This window comes from Macaca mulatta, chromosome 1, assembly GCF_049350105.2.
Source record: "Macaca mulatta isolate MMU2019108-1 chromosome 1, T2T-MMU8v2.0, whole genome shotgun sequence".
Lineage (NCBI taxonomy): Eukaryota > Metazoa > Chordata > Mammalia > Primates > Cercopithecidae > Macaca > Macaca mulatta.
Genome location: NC_133406.1, coordinates 199,341,282 through 199,347,301, shown reverse-complemented (window position 1 = coordinate 199,347,301; position 6,020 = coordinate 199,341,282).

The window sequence follows — 6,020 nt, the reverse complement described above, 5'->3', positions numbered from 1 at the left end:
CTTAGTGACCCGCGCTGCCCTGAACGAGTCCCCTGCTGTCTGGTCTGACTTCTCCTCTGGGTGAAGTCTATGGGGGTGGGCTATGTTGTCATTTACCTCTGCTACCACCGAGCAGGCGAGAAAACTGCATTGGATGAACAGTTGGAGAGACGTGGCTGGGAGCTCCTTCCTAGAAAACAGTCTCCCGGAGATGAAGCATGGCAGGGGGAGTGTGGATTCCCGGGGCCAGAGTGTTCCAACCAGAAGTTGTGCGGTCTCTGGCAAGTTCTTTTCTTCCTTCTCTGTAACCCAGGGGACAGTGATGCTTCATGAGCGTGTAAAGTGCCGTGGCAGTGGGTTCCTTCTTGTTAATGATTACTATCACTCAGTGCTGACCAGAGAGGCCTGGTCTCTGTGGCAGAGGGGGTCCCTGGAGGGGCCCAGGACCAGGATTTTGTTCCTGCTCTGAGCACTTGGGTGCTGGTAATGCCACAGGTTGGTTCTGGTGCTTTCTCCAAAGCTCTGTGGCAGACAGAACCAGGGGCATCACTGGCTCCATGCCTACCAGCTGTGTGACCTGGGAAAATCCCTGTAGGCACAGAGCTGCCTCCTTACTTGTAAAATACTGATTAATAATAATACCTCCTTCACTTCATTCATTCATGTGTGTACTCAGTATGTGCTGCCATCAGATGAAAAGAGATAAAGAGTGGCCGGGGCGCACGCAGTAGTCTGCCCCCTCCCGCAAGATTCAGCTCCAGCTCAACTCGACCCACTCCCAGCCCCTGAACTCCACCTGGAGGCCTCCTGGCCGCTGCTCCCTGCTGGTTGAAGCTCAGACGCCCTCTTGTGGCCGCGGTCCCTTTGCACGCCGCCCCGCACCAGGGGACCGGAATCCCCGACAAGGGGTGGTCAGCTCAGCTGCGGCACTAGACCCTCTACCTGGCCCCGCCCCCCCCCCCCGCCCCATTGTACAGAAGTCTGCGGCGCGTCTCAGGCCACACTGCGAGTTGGGGGTGGCCCTGGCCGCCAGCCTGGTGTCCTTGCCTGGAAGGAATGCGAGGTGTCAGATGACCCTGCCCGCCCTGCCCCTCCCAGGCCGCCCTCACAGAGGACGCCTCTCCCTGGCAGGACACCCTAGGGCCGTCTGGGCCCCGTATGCCCGCTGGCTCGTGAGCAGGCCCTGAAAACCAGCGGCTGGTACAAGTGGGCATTTGGCGGCACTGCTGACTGCTGGCTGCCGGCTGCCGGGCCGCCACCCCACAGGCCCCTGCCTGGCCAGCCCCAGTGCACTGCTGGGATGTCCCCTGCAGGCCCAAGGGTCTCACTCAGGCCCAGCCGCTGCCTCGGGGCTGGGCGCTGCTGGCAGGACCCACAGCCTCCTGAGCTCAAAAAGCGGCTCTGCCCTTTCTTCTTAGGTTCAGGCTAAGGCCGGCTGTGCCCGAGGGGCACAACACCTGAGTGGAGATGAGCAGCCCAGGGGCGCCCTGCTGACCCGCACCCTTCCCAGACCACAGAGGGCGAAGAGGTCGCTGAGTGAGTGGCGGGGGTGTGGGATGGAACTGTGTACATGGTGTGGTGTGTGTGTGGCGTGTGTTGGTGCGTGTGTGGTGTGTGATGTATGGTCTATATCTGTGTGTGTGGTGTCACTGTATAGTGTATATCCATGAGTGTGGTGTGTCTGTGTGTGGTGTGTGGTGTGTGCATGCATGTGTGTTTTGTGTGTGTGTTGTGGTGTGTCTGTGTGTGTTGTGTGTGATGTGCCCTATGTGTAGTATGTGTGGTGTGTGTGTCTGTGTATGGTGTGTCTGTGTGGTGTGTGTACAAGTGTGTTGTGTATATGCATGTGTGTGGTTTGGTGTATATCTGTGTGGTATGTGTGGTGTGTGTGCATGTGTGTTTGTGTGTGTGTGGTGTGGTGTATATCTATGTGTGGTATGTGTGGTGTGTGTGTGCATGTGTGTTGTGTATGTGCATGTGTGTGGTGTGGTGTGTATATCTATGTGTAGTATGTGTAGTGTGTGTGTCTCTGTGCGTGTGCATGTGTGTTGTGTGTGGTGTATATGTGTGGTGTATGTGTGTGTGGTGTGTCTGTGTGCATGTGTGTTGTGTATGCTGTGTCTGTGGTGTGCTGTGTCTATATGTGGTATGTGTGGTGTGTGTGTGTGCATGTGCATTATGTGTGTTGTGTGAGTGTATGTGATGTGGTGTATCTGTGTGTTGTGTGTGTGGTGTATATCTATGTGTGGTATGTGTGGTGTGTGTGTCTGTGTGTGGCATGTCTGTGCATGTGTGTTGTGTGTGTGTGGTGTTTGTGTGGTGTGGTATATAGCTATGTGTGGTGTGTGTGTGCATATGTGTTACGTGTGTATGTGTGGTGTGGTGTGTGTGCACCTATGTGTTTTGTGTGTGTGTGTTGTGTGCATGTATGTGGTGTGGTGTCAACACGTGACCATGTCCCTATACGTCCACCTACAGGGATTCACACTTCAGTCATTCATTCACTCATTCATCTAACATAATTAGCCTCTGTTCCAGGTCCTGTTCGTGAGACATTCACAGGTAGGCAGAAAGGACAGAGACAGAGTCTAGCAGGGCACTGAGGGGTTGTGGGGGCCCAGAGGGAGGGCAGCTAGAGGCCCAGTGAGGCCGTGGCATCCAGGGCGGTGCTGAAAGACAAGTGAGCTCGCCAGGCCAACTGGACAGCATGGTACAGGCACCTCCTGAAGTCTAATGCAGAAGGCCCTTAGCAACCTTATGTTCCAGATGAGGAAAGGGTTTGGGGAGGTGGTGTGACTCATCCAAGGTCACACAGTCACCCAAGAAATGGCCCCCAGGATTCAGACCCAAATCTGCTGACCCCCAAACCTGTGTTTGATTTAATGATTTAGATTTGTACAAGTTTCTATACACAGCATTAATTTATATTTATTTATGCATTTATAATAAGCCCAGCCTCTGTTTAAAATCTCTCTGCTTCCCAGATTCTCAGTAAGATGAGCAGGCCCAGGCTCAGTGGCCTCAAAGGCAGGTTACAGTGAGCAATGGGGGTGTAACCTGGTCACGCTGGAGTTCTGGAAAGACCCCTTTGACAGCCAGTGGGGCATGCATGTGTGCGTGCATGCATGTGTGTGTATGTTTGTGTGAAAATATGTGTGTGCAGGCATGTGTTTGTATGTTTGTGCACATGTGTGTGTTAATATGTGTTTGTACATTTGTATGTATCTATGTGTATGTATGTGTTTGTGTGCATATGTGTATATATGGTGGTGTATATGTGTGTATGTGTACGTGTGTGTGTATATGTGGTTATGTGTGTATATTGTGTTTATGTATGTGTGTATATATGTATGTGTTTGTGTTTGTGGATATGTGTATGTATATAGGTGCGTGTATAGATGTGTGTGTGCACATGCATATGTCAGTGTATATGTGTTATATGTGTATGTATTATACATATGCAAATGTGTATATGTGTATATGTTTGTGTATATGTATGTAGGTATTTGTATATTTGTGTGTTTGTATATGCGTGTGTGCATTGCATGCATCTGTGTATGTGTGTATATATGTGTGTATGTGTATGTGTGTGTATTGTGTATGTGTGTGTATGTATATAGCTGTGCGTATAGGTAGCTATATGTGTATGTATATAGCTGTGTGTATAGATTGTGTATGCACATGTATATGTCTGTGTGTATGTGTGTAGGTATATGTGTATAAATGTGTGCATATGTGGGTGTGGGTGTGTGGATGTGTATACATGCATGTATGTGGGTGTGGGTGTGTGTATGTGTGTGTGTGCACTAGCAGGGGATATGCCGAGCAGGGAAATGTGACAAGGACCTGGCAGCAGTCCCAAGGGGTGATGGTGGTGGCCTGGATTCTGGTGGGCTGGGGGTGAGGAGCGGATGGATTCCAAGTTCGGGGGGCTTGGGCAGGACTGGGTGGTGGTTTGGATGTGAGTTCAGAGGGGCTTGGGCAGGGCTGGATGGTGGTTTGGATGTGGCGGGGGCGGTGGGAGGAGGCAGCAAGTGTCTGCTGTGGGAACCCGGGTGGTTGATGGGGGCTCATTCTCTGAGGTGGGAGGGAGGAGCAGATGGGGAAGGCAGTGAGTTCAGCCCTGTACCCGACATGTGGGGCAGAGCTCCTGCTTTCTGGGTGTTCTGTGGCCTTCTCTGAGTGACGCCCACACATACACATACACACCCACTTCCCCCAGTGCACCTGGGCCATTCCCCTGCTTAGCAGCTGATGGGAAGAATCAGAAAGGGTCTGGAGGGCAGTGGCTGCATCCTGCTTCGGCCAGAGCTCCACCTTGACCAGTAAGTCCTGAGCCCGGCCATTTCCAGGCTGTCCCCAGGCCTAGTGGGAGGAGGAAGACATGGACACCATTCTATTAGAGGCCTGGCTGTGGCCAAGCTCTCTGAGGGACAGAAGCCTCTAGCACTGGACATGGTGGCCCAAGCCCCTCCCCCGCCCCCGGCGGACAGATGTGTGCCTCAGAATCCAGGCCTCAGGTCCCAGCACTCTCTTCTAGCATTGGAGGCAGCCTCATCCTAAAGCCTGCAGTCCCTCCTCACCTCAGCCTTGGGCCTGTCTGGCTGGATCGCAGAGTGCTGGCGGCGTCCTCGTGGTGGAAGGCCCATGGAACCCCAAGAGGAGCTCTCTCTGCCCCTGCTTTTCAGCCTCTCTAAGTGTCCCTCCTCCATGCCCACTGCACAGCAGCCCCCGTCTGATTTGCTGGGTCATCCCTGTCCCCTTGGAGCCTCAGTTTCCTCACCTGTCCATGGCAGAGCCATAGTGGGGGAAGTCCCGATGCTGAGGAAGGGGCACATTCCTCAGAACGGGGACATCTCTCGTCCTCCTGTCGGGGTCCCTGCCTGCAGTGTGAGGGGCTGCCTATGAGAAGGCTCTGTGAGCCCCTCCTCTGGAGCCTTCCCTGGCAGGCTGCCAGCAGCTCTCCCAGGCTGAATGAGTTATTTTGAAGTGAATGTGGGGGGTGAATTAATGAGCAGTTGGCTCTGGAGCTGTGATCGGTGCCAGCCCCCAGCTCCCACCCTAGTGCCCATTGGCTCTGGAACTGCCACTGAGCATGAGCCTCCCTCCCCAGGGCTGAGCAGCAAGAGGCAGGCCAGGGGCTGCCCTGGGCCGGCACCTGCTTCATGCCAGGGGAGGCCCGCTGTCCTGTCTCACCCATCTCCCGTCCTCAGGCCTCCGGGGAAGGAAGGGGCGTGTGGTGTGGTCTTTCTCACCAGGTCAAGCTGAGTTCCTAGCAGGCCAGCCTGGAGAGTCCCCAGCAGGGCTTCGAGGCCCCTCCGAGGCCGCCCCAGCTCTCTGCTCTGGGCACAGTGCATTGGTTGTCCAACATTCCTATGAATCTTTAGCAGCAACAAAAGTTCGGAGCCCTTGCCTGCCGCAGCCAGCCGCATTCCAAGAGGAACATGCAGCTGGGGTTCCTGTTCCCATTTGGCACACGAGGAGCAGGCACGGCCAGTCACACAGCCAGGGGGGCGAGGGAGTCCAGAAACCCATTTCCTGTGCGTACCTGTCTACCCTGAAGATCCCTCAAGCCACAAATGCTCCCTCTCCCCCCGTCCTCCTCCTTTCATTCCTTCCTCTGCGGCCCTCATGCGTGCTCTGTCCCTCTTCTGGTGACCCGAAATCCTTTCCACTCTCTTCCCAGGGTTTCCTCCCCATTGGGCCATGACTGCCACAAGAGCAGTGGCACAACAGACCCATCTCAGTCACCCTAGTATCCAGCACGGGGCTGGTCACAGCAGCATCCACAACTGTCCACTGTCCACTGAGTGACCAAGAATCAATGTGTGCAGCCCAGTGCGACCCGGAGCTCCCTTCCAAGCAATCTGTTCCTCCGGCTTGCATGCCTCTGGCTGTGGGAAGCTCACTCCCTTATGAAGAATCCGTTTCCACCTTTAGATGGTTCTGTCCATCTGCAAGGCTGGCCTTATGGTGAGCCAGAAGCTGCCCCTCTGGAGCTGCCCCCATGAGCCACACAGAACAGATGTGCTGTCTTTCCC